Raw genomic sequence first — 21,300 nt, 5'->3', positions numbered from 1 at the left:
AAAGCTGGGGCCGTCTAAAAGGATGCTGCATTAAGACCACCCACCCCTGTGGATCTGAGGGAGATGGTAGGGTCCACCCATGCCAATGGCAGATCTTATTCAGTGCATATACGTAACACCAGACGTAGAGAGGGCTCTGCGTAATACTGCTGCAGGCACAGCCACTCCCACTCTAAAGGGTCTGATAGAGGCATTTAAAAAAGATTACATTTTATGACTTAAATGTCTTAAATGAAATTATTAATAGGGAACACAAGAAAAAAAAAAATCTCATTTGCATCTTTTTTTGCATTTTTTCCCTTTACAAAATTATTGTTTGTGTTAGAATAGAAGATGATTCTAATTGGTTATTTTTATTTTTATCCAAAATAATTGGTGTTCATTTTAGGAAATCATTTTAATATTCTGTTTCCCTAGATGAGCAGAGAAACATTTTTTTTTCATCTTGTCTCATTTCATTTTAAAAGAACAAATCAAAACAAAGGAATTCATGATGTTTTTTAAACTGCACAGTGCTGTGATGCTTCAGAGTCGTTCAGCACCCGCTCATCATGTTCACTCTGTCTCTGTCCGTCTCTCGTCCTCCCAGTTGCTAACTTAGACACAGTAGTTTTCTTACAATCAAATATTCACCTCCTCATTAATGTTTCACACACAAACAGACTCTTTCCAGGTCAAAAGCTGCACGCAAGAGACAGCGGAGATGCAGCTTTCACAAACTGTTGTATCTCATTTACTGGCATGCTCTGGCTCTGTGAGCATTTGTAAGTCCCTGCAGGATCAGAATTATTGTTTTTTTTGTGCTGGAGGAATCATACTGAATAAGTTGGAATCACTTATTCAGAGAGATGGTTCACTCATATAATGTTAACAGGGAAGTATTATGCCAACATAACGTATACACTATAGTTTAAAAGGAACAGCGGTAATCGCGGTAACAGCGGCTCACCCCCCCTAAAGGTCAAGTAAAAAAAATAATAATAATAATATATATATATTTTTTTTCTTTTTTTTCTTTTTGTGCCTTTATTGTAGGGATAGGATAGTGTATAGAGTCGGAAATCAGGGAAATAAGTCATTTAAGGATACCTTTCTGATAGAAAAGGACATCTGTCTTTAAAAGTAACACATGAACACCAAGATTCCTTCAAGTGTTTGTGTCGTTGTGTCGGCATGTCCCCACCCCCCCCAACGCTGTAAACCTAGGGGAAACACTGAAGGAAGTAATGTTCAGAGTACTTTGCCCACTGTAACAAGCAAAAACAAGACAAGTGCTCTGTGTTTGAGTCACCTCCCAGTCATAAAAGTTACACTCCTGTGGTTGCTTCGATTTAACCGTCTCAACCATCATATCTTCTGAATGATCTAAATGTAGTCAATACAATACAACATATATTTAACAAAGGGAAGGCAATAAAATTCTGTTTGAATAAAGTCTTGACAAGAAGCCCCACATAACCAACAAAATTCTCAGCAAACTGAGATGTGAAGCACTTTGAAACATCCTTTCTCATACTTTTTGCCCTCAAGCACCTACAGATACACAGACATACTGTGCAAGTATTTGCTATTTTACATTAAACATTGTAATTTATTCAAGAAAAATATGCTCAGCACCACCCGTGCTGCAGACGTTGTTTATAATTCAACCAAACAAGTGAGCCTTACCCAAATCAATCCAGATTTATACAAAAGCACATTTAAAAACACCTAAAGCTGACCAAAGAGCTGTTCAACCACACATAAAAACATAACAACAACACAATAAAACGCTAAGACCAATTGAAAACAACAACACATCAGATACTAATAACCGTAAAAACCAATAGGGGAGGAAAAAGGGGTTAAAAAAGGCAACTCTTATGCCGAGCCAAAAGCCAATGAAAAGAAGTGTGCATGAGTGTTTGATGTTTTTTTTAAGGCAGTGAGGGACAGCCAAACATGTGCAGGCAGAGCTTTAGAGCTGTCACTGATAAGGCTCGGTCCCCCTGAGCTTCAGCTTAGACCTTAGGGACGGCTGTGGTTCAGTCAGAGGGATTTTTCTATAAAATATACTGTATGTCAATCAGAATAACATAGAAAAACAAGAAAGAGAAATAGTTTGGTGTCCATTGGGGTGGAATGGAAGGTCGTGGGTTTAGGGTTAGGGGGTCTAGCTCCTCCAGCCACATGTCTGATGTGTCCCTGGGCAAGAGTGACACTCGACCCCAGCAGCGTGTGAATGTGTATGCATGGGATTAGTTAATACTGATGGTCACTTTATACAGCGGCCTCTGCCATCAGTGTGACCGGCAGTGTCAGAAGACTAGAAAAGCACTATTCAAGCTCAAGTCCATTTACTATTTACCATTTGAGACAGACTGCATACCTGAGTTGATTTGTGGGAATTTCCCATGAAGCCATTTACTTTATATGAAATATTTGGTTATTTGGTTAATTTTTTAAAAACTTTTAAAAATGTTCTTAAATGTTTCCTCGTACTTCAGGAGGTTCCATTAAATATAAATTAAACTTTATTCATTGTATATATTTGGTTGTAAAATTGTTTCACTGCAATTTACAAAACACTTCTTGTCTTTAACTTATTATTTATAGAAAACAACTGTCATTTTTTCACAAACAAATCTGCAAGTGAGTAACCATAGAAACAGTAATAAGAGTTGTAAAATCACATAGTGTCAGGCAAACATTAAAAAACATTCTAAATTAAATGTCCCATGAAGATGGGAGGTGTCACTTTAATTGGTTTTAGTAGTATGTGTGGGCGTTTGAGGACACAGCGAGGAGCTGTAAACACACCAAGACAAAACACAAACAGATGGAGCAGAAAAAACAAGCAGTGAGCAAGAGTTAAGAACACTAAAAACAAACGGCTCCATATGCCACCTGCCACACAGACTGACACTTTAGTCTGGTACAGCCTGGCACAGTCTGTGTGAACCAGGAGGTCAGACTGACCTGATTCTGAAAGGAACACGTGCCTTGGCATCAGGCGAGTAAAGTCTACATGGCACGATGAGGCACTTCTCTACATGAGAAGTTTGGTTGATAAAGTTTAGATCAACAGACCTTCCCCAAGAGAGACTGTTTACAAACCCTGTTTCCAAAGAAGTTGGGACGCAGTGTAAAATGTGAATAAAATGTGAATAAGATGATTTGAAACTCACTGAAACACAAATATGATTAAAATAACACGAAGACAACATGTCTAATATTGAGACCGAGAAATGTCTTTGTTTTTTGTAAAGTTAGATGCCCGATTGGAAAAGACTGGACAAGACTGTGAAGGCAAACAATGCAACACTAAAGAAATAATGTTTCTTGTTGTAAAATTGTAAAAAAAAATGTTGGGATTTCATCATCTACAGTATTTAATATCATTTAAGATTCAGAGAAACTGAAGAAATCTCTCTGCAGGGTCAATGCCAAAAGACCAGATTGGATGGCTGTAATCATTCAGTTAATATAACAGCACGGCTCCGTAGTAAAAGAGTCCGGGTGATAAAATAGCAGCAACCTGACCTGTCCTGGCCCTGGACACCCATTAGAAAAGCCTGTTTTAAAGCAGAAATAAGCCTTGTCCAGTAAACTCATGTCTTTATCAGTACACACTGTACGGGGGTGATTGTTTTTGTGAGTTATTCATAATAAGGCACGTAGCTGAACAGACTGACAGGTGGGTCAGAAGGCTCAAGCCACCTTCATTATATCTGATGTCACTCAGGCTTCGTCCATGTTTTATTTACAGTCTATGATAAACTGGCCTTCCTTCAGTCCCAACTTGTCACCCATTGAAAACGTTTGGCTTATTATTTTAAGACAAATTAAACCCTGAAGTGTTGAGCAGCTGAAATCCCACATTAAGGAAGATGTTTAAATATTCCACTTTTTAAAATGACTGGAAATACTCTTCTCAGTTCCCAACATGCTGGGAGTGTTGTTACTTTTTTGTAACATGTTGTTGGCATAAAATTAAAAATGGGCATATTAGTTTTTAAAAAACAACAAAAATTCTAACTTTAAACATTTGACATGATTTTAATGTTTTGTAAATCGTCACATTATGTTTTTATTCACATTTTACACAACGTCACAACTATTCACAGAGATGGGAATATTACAATTATCTGTATTATTTGATTCACCTGCATAGAGGTCCTTATTATTTTGTTCTGGTTCAGTGTTTCAACACGTGGTACTCAAAAAGATTGTAGATAGGGGGCTTGTTGCCAAGCAGCAAGGTCACACCCCAAGTACAGAGGCTTTAGTCCTCCACGGGGGCAGCCAGGGTTCAAGTCCAACCTGCGGCTCCTTTCCAACATGTCCATGATTTCCTACTCTATCCACTGTCCTCTCGAATTAAAGGCATAAAAGCACCAAAATGAATCTTTAAAATAGAGGCGTGTATAATCTTGTGGTAGGGTGAATTAAGTAAACTGCTCATAATGAGGGAGATAAACATGTTAATTGCACAGCTGTGAGATAAAGGTTCATGAAGCACTGATACTTCCTCTGGAGGACAAATTTTCTGAAGTTAGGCGGTGTCTTTAAAAAGTATCATGTTGTATTGCAAAGTGGAGAGAATCTCTAAGAGTTGCTCATCACCTCCTCTGATCAAAGTGTTCTCAGTTTCCATAACAATGCTGAAAGCACACAACAACAGAACCAAAGTCTTGAAGTAGTTGACAACCTATCAACCTCCAAGTCTAGACAAGCTGTGTGATTAATAATAAACGGCTTCTGGGTTACTCTTTTTTATGTCAGATTGGTCAGTGAGGTACTTCCTCTGCAGCACTCCAGCGGAAACTGTTTATGAAGCCAAGTGACAGCAGGTTAATCGGCTTTGTGACATTTGACATCTGTGCCTAAAATGTAGCAGAGGGTTTAGGAGACGGGGCAGGAGATTCGGCATCAAATTCTTGTGTCAAAATAAACACAGACCTGGGGTCATTTAAATTTCATTTAAAGGACAATTAATAAAAAGATAACACTTTTTGTGAATTGGCGCTATTCAAATAAAGATTGATTGATTGCTAGCGATCATTTCATAAATTTATTGATACATTTATGAAATAAGTAAGAAATCACTTAGTCTTTCAAAATAATAATTGGTACGTCAGGGATATTTTTCCTGTAATTCACTGGTTGGAAATAAAATATATGTAAATCAGAAAATCATTGAAAAACAATAAAGAAAGAGAAAGAGTTTGGTGTCCATAGTTATCAAATTCACTTAAACCTTTAGAGACAAAGACACACTTCAGAAGCTCTTCCCTATTTGCACAGGATCCTATTTATTCTGCTCATTTCAAATGAACACTAGTTATAGGTGTCCTCTGTATGTCCAGTCCGCCTAGGTATAATAATACTTTCACTCATTTGTCCTTTCAAATGTGTTCAAGTATTTGTCAGAACGAAGTCGCTGTAATCCAATTCATGGTAAACCGAAAAAAAACTCTTTGCATTCATTGCGTTAAGAAACGCTGCATGCAAATATTTCATCTCCATGTTCAGTAACTTACAACTCCAATTCAATATAAAACCATTCACCACATCACTGCAAAACATAATGGTACAAATGGGCTTAACGGACACTGACATCTGTTCACAATGCAATTTTATGCAACCTGGACAGGCATGTCAACCTCTTCACAATTTCTGGATAGCCATCACAAACAAACTTTCAGGTATTTTAGGTTGCAGAGTTCCTCGATCCCCATCACTCCGTCTGCTCAGAGATTACCCAAACAGATATTCCAACACAATACAGAAACCTGCTGCTACTCATACCTCTAACTGTCGCCAAGAAAACAGAACTACTACACTGGAAATCAAAGCAGTCATTACTCATCTAAAACTGGATCAATCTTTTCACTGAATTTTTAATTGATTATGATGATTATAATATTACTATTTTTATTACAACTTGTTAAGTACAGACTGTGGTCACCGACGTGTATAGGCCTAAAAAAAAGGTAGAAGTGAGTGCTGAACTGGGTCAAAGAAATGTAGAGGAATCAGGTGCTCTTCAAGAAATGGGGACAAAAGTCAAATAGCTAATACAAAAGTTGACTGTCCTGATGACAAACAAAGTTTGAGGTGTAGAAAGGCAGTCCAAACTGAAAGTCCGAGGCACTCTGATGTCGTATAAAACTTTATTAAACAGGGATCTGTCTACGCGTTTCGACTCTATTGATTCTTCGTCAGGACATACGGTAATTGACAGAGATAAAAAACAAAATTTTATCAGTGTTTAGCTAATTGGATTTCTGATCACTTGTAAAATACTCATGCAGCTCAATCCATTATATGAAAACACAGCATCTTAAATACCCAAACTAAAGTCTAAATTAAGGGTTAAAGGTCGTTTGTGGACACAAAGTGGGGCTTAAATTAAATGATGCCTCCTAATCCCATTACTGTATGCCTCTGCGTAAAAAAAAAACTGCACTCACAGAAGTACTTGAAGGTCTCCTCAATCTGCTCGTGTGTGAGTCCCAGAACGACCTCTGGTCCCAGCAGAGGAGTGTGCAGCCAGTCGTCATTGTCGTATCCAAACACGCTGTCTGCTCGCAGAGTGTAGTTGGGCTGACCCTCTGATAGGAGGCTCACTATCTCAAGCTCCGGCAGGTCTGAGCAAAGGTCTGAGTGTGGGAAACAACTGTAGTTATTTATGAGTGTAGGGGTTAATGTATGAAGAACGACAAAAAAAAAGGAGAAAGGAAGCTGCAATGCAATAAACCCATCTACACTGACATGTCAGTTACATGACACACTGCCCTCTAGTGATAAATCTGTGAACCTACATTATTCTTTTACTGATAAAACGCTAATTTAACACATTGGAATACATCCATTATTCTTATGGTTAGGGTTATATATAAATTAAACTATATTTAATCAATTATAATTTGCAGATTGTTTTGTTATAGTGGTTTTATTTGTCTACTGAATCTTAATTAATAAATCTATTTCAAAAGATGATTGAATGCCTTATTCAACACTTACCTGTTAATGTTGATGCATCATGGTAGTGTTGCTGTCTCAGGTCCCTGAGGTCCCCAGGTAAAGCCAAATGAAGAGGCTGTGGGGCCGCATCCAAGGCCCCCTGCACCTCCCCCTGCCCCTCATGGAGGGAGAAGGCTGACTGGGAGTCCAGGTGTGTCTTTGGGGGCCAGGAGGGAGGAGAATGGGGAGCAACAGCAAAAGTGGAAGAGGGAGAGGAGGCAGGGTGGGACAGCTTGACAGGAGCTGGAGGGTTCAGGGTGAAGACAAACTCAGAGCTGACTGTCCCTGAGAGGGACTGAGGCCCCCTGGTGGCTCAGGGAGACAACACAGGCTTCCAGGGCATCGGGCTCTGAGGGGCCAGGTAGCTGATGAGTAGAGAAAGGAAAACACAAAGAGGAAGAGAGGGAAGAAAAGAGGACATTAGAATATCAAATATACTTTGTACAGTGATGTCTTTGACACATGACAGTATCATCCTGACTTATTTAGCTGAATATTGCTAATTTGAAATACATTAAACCCATAATAGTTTGAAAACAGAGGAGCGAAAACTATCAAATAAGGTTTAATTTGATTTGTAAAGCAGGAAAAATGCTTTTTTTCAAGACTCTTTCATCTGTGATATCACATAAGGTATATAGCAAAGAAAGTCTCTGGTGTTTTTCAAAAGGATTTCTCATGACTTTTATTGCAGATCTGTATTTTGATCTTCTTATTTGATATTTGAGGGCATTTTTTCCACAAAATATACTCGCATTAAAATTATATGTTGAATCCAAAGTCACTCAAAACAAAGCTACATTTTCTATAGTGACTGAGACTGTTTTATTTTCAAAATATCTGAACTGTTTCATTAGAAACCTTCTGTTTGATCAAACAAAGACGGGCCGGGCCTCCAGCAGCCCATCCTTCAGGGTCACAAAGATTAAGTTTCCACAGCCAGAAGCTACACACAGATCAGGTTGCTCAGCATAGCTGCAACACTCCCATAAACACACACAGCATGAGGCAGCACATGCGTTAAGAATTACACACAGGCCAGTAGAGCTAGGGAGAATGGTTCAAAATATCCGTCAAGTTTCAATAATCTGTATCATAGTTCTGTCTCTGACATGATCCAACAGTAAATACATTCAGAGTATGCAACCTGCTTTACATATCGACCAATACTGTCCTTATGTGTTGTGAGAGTTAAGATCTAAGCATGTCTAGACACTCACTTGTAGTGATGCAACAGATCACAGTTGATCCATGATCGGTTCGCTAACCCCCCACTGTTCAGGCTGCATGTGATCCGTGGATTGATGCAAAATAATCAACAAAGTGTAAAATAAATGTACTGCATGTTCTGAACCCCTGTGCAGCCTCAGTGAGAAGGCGGTGGCATTAAAGCAATGCATGTAGTCACCATGGAGATCTGCTCTACAAAGACTGAAAAACAACTCAGTCTTTAAAATATATTTTTACCAAAGCTTCTCTCAGACTTTCAACACAGTCTATGACTTTCACACAGAAGACATGGGTCGTAGAGCGCTAATATTTCACTCTGTGTGGTTACTTTGTTTCAAACGCTGCTTTAACTTTTCCTCTCACTGTGTTGGTATTTATCATGCAGGTATCAGCTGGTGGCTGTGTACATCTGAAACTCAAAGTTAGAAACCAACAGTGTCTGTAGAGTAGTGCAGTGACATCTATACATGTTTAGGAAACACTCTACTCATTTAGCATGTAGTGGCTATTTGTACGAAAGCTAAATCAGTTTTAAATCAAAACATAATAAAATGGCCACTGATGCACCATGGGGATGTGGTGTACATGGTTAAAAGAAGTCCATTGTCCATGCAAAAGGTCTACCTTACTGATGGTTTATTTTTACAAAAAGCAAGCAAGCATACAAAAGAAGAACAAAGAAAACCAGGACTGCTGCTTCTCTTGCTCTGGTAAATAAAGAAAAAGAAGAAAAAAAAGTGAATATCCAAAAACTAAATATAGTTAATTAAAAAAACTAAAAATTCAAGGATCTAATGTAAATAAAGAAAATAGTCTAGAATAATCCAACATACCATTTCATATTAGTTAACTACACAACTGAATACTAAGAACAAATAAAGAGCTCCTACAGTACATAGCCTATGAGTCATATATAAAAAGATGTGTTCATGGCACAGGCGCCATGCTTTATTCAGACCGGTAACAAAAGGACACTTGATACCTCGACCCAGTTATTGCAGTCAATACAACATGCTGGCTGAAGGGCAAAGGGTTAGGCCCAATTAAAGCAACAGATGCTCATCTATCGTGGTAAAAACAGGACTTTCACATGCACACATAGTAGTGTACACATCATAACACACCAACCTGATTTAACCAAAGCACCAGCATCAGACATCACCAACAGAAGCACTCAATTAGTCTTTATACATCTTGTTTGTCTCTTCCCCTTCTTTCCTCTGCACTCCATCCAATCAGCTGAGTGTTTTGGGTCATAGCCAACATTTTCCCATCAATCCTCTCTCTCTCTTAAAGATGTCTGAGGAGACCCACCAGCTGCACACACTTCAGCTTTAACATTCACCTCCCATCCGAGCAACCTTTTCTGACACTGATATGCGTGTGTGTAATCAGGAGGGTGATGTTGTCACGTACCATACAACAACCAAACCTTCACTTAAAGATTCATTTTGAGGTAAAAAAAAACAACAAAAAAAACATAATTTTACTTGAAAAAAAACTAGTTGTGCACTCATGAAGAGGAAAAAAAGCATTTCCAAGCTTTTTCACATTAGCACTGTGTCAGTTCTAATTTAGCAGTGAGTGAAACACATTGCTGGTTTGTTAAGCATGCAGCCAAGCGAGACCCTGTCAGCCACTTAGGGGTGACACTGGGGGACATGGTTATTAGCCCTCTCTCCCTCGTTTCTGTTCTAATCTTTTTACTGTGCCAGGCAGGAAGCCAGAGGGGGGGGGGGGAACTGTCAGCTGAGAACTCTGCAAGAGCATCATTCATACAGAGCATAATGGAGCTGCAGAGGAGATTAGCCTCCGCGTTCACAAACAGTAACAGAGTAGCAGCCCAAAGCAGACTTACAATGCCAACAGGGGTTTTTGAGAGTGTACAGATACCACAATCTGTGAGACTTTAATCTAATAAAATAATAACAAAACTAGTCACATGAACTGCAGTAGAAGAGGCGGGTGAGCCGCCGTGATACTTGCTCAAAGTCACGTCTGAAATGAAAGCCGGACTTTGACCTTGGAGTCTGGACTGGACCTGAGCTCAGCTGAATGGAGGTACAGTGAAGGGTGATTGAAAAGCTCTACGTTGGTACTCTGAGTAAACAATGCCCTTGCAGGAGGGTGTGTACGTGAGCAGAGGCACACAGGAGGGAAAGGACACACAGGGAGGAGGGGGAGGGAGGATAGCAGAATGAGTGAGTACCATTCTGCAAGCTAGCCCAAAGGAAACTTTGCTTTTCTCTTCCTCTGTGACTTTAACTGAAGGGGCTACAGCTCATTCTTCAGATAACCAGAAACAACTGTCAGAAGTTCATAAACCCACATTTTCTACATGAAGGAGTGATCAATTAGAACGCACCATAAACAGCACCATTAAGCACAAGCGGTGGAGAAATTTGTCCTTTGCTCGAGCTGCAATTGCCTGTGTTCTGCATTTTTGTGTAAGCAGGCTAATGTTAGCACACTTTGGTTAACTCGTAGATTCATATTGCACATAAATTGACACAGAATGACAGTGATCTAAACACACTTACGTGACATCCAAATAAGCGGTGAGTATGTTATTCTTCTTTTCTCTAGTCCTTGACTAACACAGCTTTATATATAAACATGATGTAAACACGGCTCTGACAACAGTACAGCTGGTGGGAGTCACACTTCTCACTCATTGAGACAGTCATGGCTCGAGACATTTACAGGATATTGATTTCTGATATATTAATCTCTAAAATGTTGCACATTCTTCCTTTAATATCCGGCATTCAGCCTGTCCTTGGTTATTTGTTCACGGGACAAAACTAAAAAGATTCTCACATGTCCTTATACTGTATAAATTTGAGGGTCTAAAGGAATAAGAAGGAAGTATTAACACGTTCTTTGTTTTCCCATCTTAACCTCTGAGAGCAGCCAACAAAAAGCTTTCTCTTAATCAGCAGATTACATCTATTCCTAAAAGTTATTATTCTAACTGAGCATTAACTAAAGCTTATAGAAAATAAGCCCGCCTTTGAATGTGCAAACTTCTTAAAAACATGCCAGAAGTTCTGTAAGTCTTCCAGTAACAGTGAGTGAGGCCTTAGCTTGAAGAGCTTTAAATAGAGTGCAGGTAAACTTGCTAAATTGCAGTTTGCAGCACACGACATACAGGCCTCGACTTAGCACTGAGGGATAATGTACCCATGGTGTGGATAAGTGCAGCCATGTAATGATTATATGTCGTAATATAATTTTACAGACTGAGTTCAGAGGCCGTGTTAAGAGAGAACGTGCATCAGGTCACATTCAGAGCACATCATGATGTCACCAAACAATCCTCACCAACCTGCGGTCTGCCAACACAAACGCATCACAAGACATTTATTGACCATTCAAACTTCAATTATGATGTTTTAGCAAGACATGAATGTCCTCTCTCTGTGGTGGCATTCGATGTGCTCTTTGCTGCTCACAGGTCACAATATCTGTGACATCAACACAGTCAATCAATCATATTCATCCTTTATTTTGATACAAACAAATGTGGCAGAAATTTAAGAACAAAATACACTGAATTTATCTGTGTCTATGTCATTAAGTTTTCTGAAGTCGGGCTGCAAACTTTGGTTGTACTCAGTAAATATCAAGTTGTATAAGTGATCATTACTCAGACGTTACGCAGCCAAATACTATTAACCATCCCTTTGTCTACAGTGTTACGTTATCACTCTAAATACATTTAAAACCTTGAGCAGATTAAGCTGCCTTTTAGCCACAACGTTATTTCAACACTAACCAGCTGCACAAGACTAAATCTGCAATGAAACCCACATGTTGTAATCCAATAAATGACATTATGTAATGTGTATAAACACATTTCAGTTGTTAAGCACCAGACTCCTCCAGAGTGTTCAATCAGGAGAGATGTTTAGTTAACCATTCATTCAACCCGTGTGTGGTTTACCAAGTTTCCATAAAAGGACAAGTTTATTAGTCATTCATGTGTTAACAGTCATAAAGGTGATTATGGACACAGCTGCCGGACGGGGTATTAAAAATGAAGATTAGGTGATTCAATACGCAGGTTTAAGGAGAAGTTGTGCAATCTGCTTCATCAAGGCCATGGATCACTTTGATACAACGCAGATATGTCGGTATCCAGAATGTTAAACTATAAACGGGTCTTCATTTTAGAGTATCAGGCTCAAGGCAGCAGCATGATGCAAACACAAAGCATACATGATGGAAGAGACGGGGTATATAATGACTGATACACAACAAATATTAACACTTATAGCAAGGCTTTACAGCACTGACGAGGACGTGAAAGGAAAGAGTAAATCTGCAAAAGATGAGCCGATTCTGTCATGCTTTTTATAAGTATAGATTATCGTCTAACTGAATAAAAGATTAAAGTGAAAATGCCCTTCTCATTTTCTAAAGGGGGATACCAAATCCAAACATATATACATCTCAGAATTATAAAAAAATATAAAGAAAAACAAGTTTTGGAACCTGAAAGGAACTTAAGGTTGTCAAACTGTTGGATACTTTAAGACCCCGATTATCAAAAACCATACCAGCTCCATTAGTTTTTGGGCGCCGGTAGCCTAGTGGTTAGTGTGCGCCCCATGTACAGAGGCTCAAGCAGGCTGCCCGGGTTCGATTCCGACCTGTGGCTCATTTCCTGCATGTCATTCCCTGATACTCTCTCCCCGACTTCTGACTCTATCCACTATCATATCTCTCAAAATAAAGGCATGAAAAGCTAAAAAAAAAAAGCTTAAAAAAAGTATCCACGTTTTGAAAAACCTACAGGTTAGGTCATCGTTCATAATTGAAAACAGAAGCTGCAGCGAGAAAAAGAGTGAGATCAGTGGTGGTCCTTTCAAAATGACAAGTCAGCAAAAACTGACATTCCTTTTGCAGTCTCATTAAGATGTAGAAGTTAAAAATGATGTCTCTGGAAAACAGACAGGGAGCAGTAGACGGACAGCAGAGATACTGGTTAAATTGCTCAAATAAATTGGCAACGTTTCAGTACAGCATGCTGCCAATTTATTTCTGCTGTTAGACAGTGTTCAGGAGTTTGCTTGCATTTTTTGGTAACTCAAAAACCAGTATTTACAACTTACCGAATATTTATAGCCTACTACTTAAAACTTTAATTGTGTTGTCTTGGTAACAACAGAGGTGTCTAATATTGTTTGATTTTTACTAGTATCATATCAAAGTTTCATCCTGGTATCCTGACAGCCTCATGGGAACAAGTGAAAGTTTGTCTGAAAACTTGACAGATAATGGGTCTACATTATAATCTTACTGATTACAGTACTGGAAAGAAAAGAGAAGAAAGAGAAAAAATAAAAACAACTTAGTATCACAACACAACGTGGAGAGAAAAATAGAAACACTACAGGAAAAGGAGCATGGGAACCAAACAAGAGGCCGATGTCCAGAGGACCTTAAAGTGAGCAAGAATGTCACCCTGACAACTGGAAGAGCTAAATCTGGACAGCAGCAAACTGTGACAGAAAGTGGGCACAAAAATCTAACAGCCAGTTAGTCACTCTCTCTCACTCTCTAAAGGGCAATCTCTGCTGTTTTCACCCAGCATGCAGTACTTAAAATCTGCTCCCGGAGCTGTAAGATATCATCAGAGCCATATTACAACTAAAACACTGTCTGCAGATCTTTCAGATTCAAGCAGGAAAAACATCTCGTCAGACTCCAGAGTTACAGATAAGAGTTCACCTAATGTTTTTCGCCTCTGCTATATTATTTACGGTAAAACATGTTTTGGATGTGAACCTTGAACTGGGGTGGCGCATGCTCGTGTGAGCGCTTTTGTGCGGGGGGAGACTCCCTGGATGTTGGGAGTATGCGTTTCCACCTGCGCTCTGAACTGTATAAACGTTGTGTTTATTATAGTTAACACCTAAGATCCCTGACCTTAAAAAGAGAAACTGACAGATACAGAAGATACAAGGTTATAATTATCAAAAACGTTATTTTCCATCAGTATTGTAAAAGATGTGTCCTTTGGCCATTTATACGGTTATTGTGTTGCCAAAACTGCAGATTATTTCAGACAGGAGCAGTAGAGTCACCAAACCACACATATCAGTAACTAAACTGTGTTATACTGTAACTCAGCTGTGATTGTTCAACAGCTTAGTGTATGTGAGACACTCTGAAACACAGGGTTTAACTTCATACCTCGATTCTTAAACTCTTCATGTGACTTTAAATTCAACATGGATCAAAGGTGGGAAAAAAAGATTCACAGGTAGAAACAATAAAACTGTTGTAATGATGCCAACAGTGATAGCATGAGGTCATCGTGTTCAACAGTGAGAGTCTCCTGTGAGCACCTTCATCATACACATGTGTTGTGATCAGGAACTTAAAACGAGAGACATTAAAAAGGTGAATCCGCCTCACTTTGACATATGCAACAGATACAAGACAAATGACACACTAATTCAAAACAGAAATGAAAAATAACCCTAGGACAGATCATTCAAATGTACAAAGAGACAAGGTTGAAGCAAATTTCATCCCTCATGAATATTTAATAAGGGGTCGGATGGCTGTCCAGCTTGTCTTTGCCTATTATTTTTTCCTACTACCAAGAAATCTAGTCTTGTGCAAAACTTACTCGACTAGCATCGTAGGCTAATCATCCTGTTAGTGGTGCGACTGTCTAAAGTGAAAACATTTTTGGTTCATAACAAATCACTCGTTCATGCTACAACGTTGCAGCTACGAATTTAAACTGGCAAGGATTGTCGAACCTATTTCCTCATACCTTTTTAGCTAAACTGACACCAGGTTTGTTACACTTCATTTACAGATTGTCTTCCACAAACCATCTCAGCATATACATATATAAGAGTAAAAGTAGCGTTTACAGCTTATACTCAGATTTCTGACAATTGAATCTCTAATCTTCAAAAACAGAATTTCCATCAATCAATCAATCAATCAATCTTTATTTGTATAGCACCAATTTATAACAAGTGTTATCTTGAGACACTTTACAAAAGAGCAGGTAAAAATACCTTGATCATTGTTATGTTACAAAAACCCAGCCTTAATCCATCATGAGTACTTTAGCAACATTTTAGCATAAATTACAATGGCAAGAAATAAACTTCCTTTCAAGAGGCAGTAATCTTATTTATGATGATGTAAAATACTGCAGTCAGTTGAAAATAAACATCCTTAAACATCGCTATGTTACTTATACCAAAACGACAATCATTACTAACATGAATTACAGACATCCCTGTTGTTCAGATGAAGTACAAACTATCCCTAGTTTTTGAGTGTGTGTGCAAGTCTTAGAGTAAAGAAAACCCCTTCTTTTTTTTTAAGGTTCAATCATGTTGACAGGACAAGTGTAGAGAACAAAATAAACAGGAAGGAGTCTGTGCTGGATCAATGCTGATCAACAGACTGACACACACAGGGACCACATGCTACATGCTAATAATAAGGAAGAAAGCCAATGAGAGCTAGAAGTAATTTAAAAACTAAAGAAAAAAAAAGACTTACTGTGCTGTTGCCGTGGTTATCTCAGCATGTGATGGTCTGTGTACGTAGGTTTCTGTTTCCTTCAGTGTTCATCAAATGAAATCCTCTCTGCTGCTAGTGCTGCTGTACCGACCGGCTTCTGTCCTGTCCCGAGAGTGTCCTGTCAGAGAGAGAGAGGGAGAGGGAGAGAGAGTGAGCAACAGTGAGGCGGGGCTGTGGAGGAGGAAGTGGGCCGTACAAGAAAAGGCGTGCTGGTTTATTATGGTGTACGTCTGAGACACAACAGAGAGAAGTTAAAAAGAGGAGCAGGACAGAGGTCAGCACTTCTTGTCAGGGTTATCGTGCAGCTGCAGGTCAGGGGTGACCTCTTCCTCATGGACTCAGTCATTTGCATCATGGCTCTGGTTTCTACTGTATTATCCAAATGAGATATATAGTTCAGTCTTTATCAGAGCAAGCAACAACACCAAGTCTGTTTCCCAGCACTGCTGGTCACTGATTTACAGACAGGGATTAATTAGCTGCTATCTTAAACTGCACAAACCTATGCTATTTTCTTACAAAGACACGTTTTAAATTAATCTTAATTAAGTTTCACCTTTCCATGCATTAACTCATTTAACTTTTTTAAATATTTGTAACAAAGTTCCTCCACTTTGATAGGATCTGGACAATGTTCATTTCTTGCATGTGTGCACCGGAGTTAATTCATAGTTTCCTGATGGCACATTTAGATTACCTCAGAGAAAGAAAATCACAGATTTTCAGTTATAGAACAAGGGCAGTGAATTGTAGGTTGCAGCTCGCAGAGGCCACAGTTCATTTTAAATCGAATGTTTGGATTTAAACTTTCAGCTAAGTGATTAGTCATAATATAACACAACCGTAAAGCATATAGAGAAAAAAAGTCCAATGCTATTAATGCTACTTTTCCTTATTCTCCCAATTTCCTGCTAAAAGCAAGAAGAGAAGATAACAGCAAGATGTAAAGACGATTAATTACCATGATAAATGTTGTTGTGTTTGTGGTTAATTCCAGATGGCATATTTTAGCCGAGTCTAAGGCCCCGCATGTTCACCAAAAAAGGGCATTGTAGTTTCTCATTGTGGATAATTCCTGTTCTTAAATAGAAGCTAGACTGCGACCTCCTCTGTTATTCACCATGTAACCCGATACAGTCATGATATCACGGGAAGTGGCTGAAATATTCAATTACATCACAGCAGATGTTTTGTCCAGAAAGTAAGAGGCTTTAATCACTGTATACACTGAACTCTTTACGCTAAATCTGGAAGGACCTTTACAGCCCACAAACATGTTGTCTTTGTTCGAGTACATCAATTATTCTTAGAAATGTTTGCGTGAACAAAGGATTTTTTTTCTTTTGATTCCCTAAACACACAATTAATGAAAATGAAAAATGGGACCTGAAATGGGACCTGAAAAATAAAATTAAGAACAAAAGCACAAATGCAATAGATTAATGAGGCTAAACCGACATATGTAACAAGAAAATCCCCAGAGGAGAGAAAAGCTGATTATATATTTTTCCCCCTTGACTGTAATATATGAAATGTCATCTGTGTGCTTCATACTTCACACGCAGAATATACTACCTGGGTCACATTTTAGTTTGCACAAGGGTTAGCAGTGTTTTCTACTGACAGAGTTGACTGAATGCAAAGTGAAAAATTAGATTTGCACACAAAGCTGCCACTCATCTCCAACCAGTCTGTGTGTGTACAGAGGGTGCACCTTTAGTGAGACTTAACTGTACTGTTACAAAGCAGTTTACAAAGACTAAAACTATTGTCACTCTAAGGTCGTCACCTGCAAGATCAACACGGAGAAGATGACTTTGTTCTGCCTTAAGTAACCTATTGTAGGTTTTTGATTTTTACTCTCAATGAGAAAGCTATGCAAAAAAAAAAAAAATCTCAAATTACAATAAAACTATCAATAAAAACTTGGATGAGTATAAAGTATGATACGGGCTGCGGATTGATCGTCGAGGATACTAGTTGACCTTATGACAAATTATAAGATAATAAGCAGAGCGAGATACCAAAGAGGATGTTAGCTGACTTGGCTACAAATAAAACTTTCACAGGAAACATATTATCACTCGAAACTGTTTCAAACCAACTTCCCCAAAAAGTGACTGCACTTATAACTAACTATTCAAGTATTATTCAAGAGTGTACATGTTTAATAACAGGTCATCTCGAATGGTAACATCTACTCCTGCAGGAGGAATAACACACCCTGCAGCGTTATGGAAATTTCCCCTCACCAAGTTTGGACAGTTTAAGAAACTAACACCGAAGCGACAGGTGGAGAACAAAACTGTTAAAGAAATGACACTATTAGGTAAAGAAAAGGGAAAATAAGTAACGTACATGTCTGTTTCATTCGTGTCTGTTGAAGGTCGTAGTCGGTGCAGAAGTTTCTCTCAGAAAAACTTGGTGCTCAGCTGTCACAGCGGCTCGTCGGCTCCGTGTTCCATTTGGTCATCTTGGGAGCGAGGGATCATGGGACATGTAGTTTTTCAAGGAAGTGATTCTTTGAATCACAAAAATAGTAGCGCTTGTAAACAAAAAAAAAAGATCAAAACAAATTATTATGCTCAACCTGATAATGATATGACCTTAGCGTCACTCAGAAGTATTAAATATATCGTTACAATTATGGCTTTAATATAGGCTACACTGTAACTCACACTTAAACAACTGCTGTATGCAATATACTGTATATGAGCAGGTGTTTGACTCATGCAAATTAAGCCAGGTCCTATAGTAGCAACTAGTCACATGCAAAGTATTTTAAGACGGAGAAATCACATCATGCCTTGGTGATATTTTTGGTTGTCCTGACAGACTGCACAGACAGTGTATGACCAACAGGTGACACACTTTCAGCACTAATTGCTGGATATCTAAATGGGTCTACCTGAAATAATATCTGAAGTATAAGTTCACAAGAAAGGGTTGCACTGCAAATAAACAAACGGAGTCATTATTTACGATATGCAATGGTATATCTATCTGTGTCTTATGTGTGCTATTAAAAGAATACCCAGAGTTATTTTCACGTGCCTCTCTTTCTTTATCGGAATCTTTCTGACCGAAAAGGAAACTCTCATGACTGAACCAAGTGCTAAGCTATTTTAACCGTGAGGGCCACCATCCAAGCTGGTGTGAGAAAGATAAAACACTCAAACGTACACCCACAGACTCCCACACAGATCTGATATGATCTGAACAACAGACTGTAGTGTTAACTGATTGTGTGAGGTAATGTTGACCTCTAGTGGTTAAACCATGAACATTAAAATTGTAGTTTTTAGTTGCTTTTATGTTGCTACCGTTTGTATAGAATTTCACATAGTGCATAAATGTATGTATAAATGTATAATAGTAATACAAATAATAATAATCATAATAATAATACAATGATAATCCATATATGTACATGGATAAATTAAACACAAACAACATACGCTGCATATCATTTATGTATTTATTTTGTCTCGTGTACTTCCTAAATTATTTTTGTCACATGTACTTCTCATTTTTTGATTATTTTTGTCACGTGTACTTATTGTTGTCAAATTATTGTAATTCTTGTTGGTACATGTTTCTTTGGGGAGTGCTGTCTTTTAGCTTATCTCAGCAACTACTGTAAATAAGAATATGTTATTCATTTCTCATTAAAATACAGTTTTATTCAAGTAAAATAAAAACTATGCAACTTGTTTAAATGTTAATTTGCATAATAAAAAAGATGTTGTTTGGGTTGGAGCTCCAGAATAAGTATGTATGGGGACTTTTTCTGGGCGGGGGCCAGTGTGTTTGATGTTTCCAAGCTCAGCTTGCATGCCTTTTTCATGAACAAAGGGGTTTCTCTATTCAAAAGAAATGACCAAAGTGGTGAATGTGTGAACCTTTAAAGGGTTTGGTCGTTGGTCATTGCAGATAGCAAAAGCAGAACTGAACTGTAAAGCTCATCTTTAGCTCCTGTAGGGAATTTGGTCAAAGTAAGAACAAGTTGTGTTTCTTATGTTTTATGTATGACCTCAATTCTAGACCTATTTTATCTAGACCCAAATCTCCAACCTCCAGAAAATGCTGAGGTGACTAAAACATGTTTTATACTCACAGCGTGCCTCTCTCTTTGTACAGGTGGTCAGCTGCAGCTCCACTGTCCATTGTTTAAAAACATTCCTCACTGGACACTGTACAGCAGGGCTGCATGTCTTCCATTTGTAGGTGATGATTAATAATTTACCCCAGTCTCAATCAGTCCAGTGAGCCAGTGCTCTGCTGCAGGCCACTTCCTCTCCCAAGGACAATGGGGCCATTTCCTGTGGGGAAGAAGACAGAGGACCAGCGAGAGCCAAACAGGCCAGTATTGTGAAGCAGGGACATCATATCAGTGTGCCCTGTCCTTGGAGTCAAAGACAGAATTGAGCTTGCAGTGAGATTAATGACGTGTTTACTGGTGAGTTACAGGGCAAGACAAGCAAAGTAATGATAGACACCAGTGCAGACGTCTTACTGACCGGCTTTAATGTTTACCAGGAAACACGTTTGGAGTTTATCAGGCTGTGGAGTATCTACGATACGTCAGATACAGAGGAAGATAAAGCAGCCTTCAACTTTATCTAAGAGAGACTTAAATAGTGAATTAGTGTTGCAGGTGTTTTTGACAAGGTCAGAATGATCTGAAACCCACATGAATCCCACTCTTTTAATCCCTGGCTGATTTTCAAGATAAAGCGGCTGCTGTTCTCAAAACAATGACCCCATTCATGTCCCTGCTGCCCCAGTGTCCAAAAGCCAAAACAAGACAAGACATGCAGGGAAAAGTAAGAGTATAAAGTTATGAAGGCATAAATGTCCTGAACATATGAAAAGCCAAGACTGTTAATTGGGCCTGAAGCTGTTTTCAAAGAGGGGGCTGTCAGTCAACACATTCACTCTGACAAGTATAATGGCCTATAAAGCCATCAGTGGCCTTGTCCCCCTCAGACCCCATCTCCTTCACTCTAGGAGGCACAGATGATGCCTGTCACAATGGCCACATAGGAAGAGCCGTGACATTTTGCCTGAGGCAGGCTGTATAATATATCGCCTGACCTCTCTGAGACTGCAATCAGGGATGAATGTGTTTTAATACTGAAGACACACAGACTTGCTAACCTCAGATGACCACACCATTTGTGTCCAGATAGAGGGAAGTTAACGCTTTTCTGGCATTTATTCACTGAAAAAAAAGAGGGAGGAGTGCTGTCATCAAAATTTCTGGCACTTTCTTAAATAGTCCTGTATACATGACTAAGGTTCATTTCAGGGTCAACTGAGCCTAAAATATGAGACCCGCCCCCAAAACCTCCCGAACACCCTCTTATCTGAAACTTACTTTTCTGTGTTTTGTCTGTTCTTGTTTGCTTTGTGGGCTGTGTCCAATAAATGCTCATCAACTCTGGCAACAAGACAGTCACTGGTTAGAAGACAGTTTTTGGTTTCCTATTTGTTGAA

The 21,300-nt window shown here is 38.8% G+C and overlaps 1 long non-coding RNA gene across 1 annotated transcript; it reads right to left on the bottom strand.

Moving 5' to 3' along the window:
* Positions 1–7,184: 7,184 nt before the first annotated feature.
* LOC136178726 (uncharacterized) lies at positions 7,185–18,317 on the bottom strand. Its single transcript, XR_010666103.1, has 3 exons — positions 18,160–18,317; positions 15,781–15,919; positions 7,185–7,373 (listed from the first exon to the last, which is right to left on the bottom strand). It is a non-coding gene; the product is annotated as an uncharacterized lncRNA (long non-coding RNA).
* Between the last annotated feature and the right edge of the window lie 2,983 nt (positions 18,318–21,300).

The sequence above is a fragment of the Labrus bergylta genome, chromosome 1, assembly GCF_963930695.1.
Source record: "Labrus bergylta chromosome 1, fLabBer1.1, whole genome shotgun sequence".
NCBI classification, from domain to species: Eukaryota; Metazoa; Chordata; class Actinopteri; order Labriformes; family Labridae; genus Labrus; species Labrus bergylta.
This window is presented reverse-complemented; position numbering and strand designations above follow the sequence as displayed.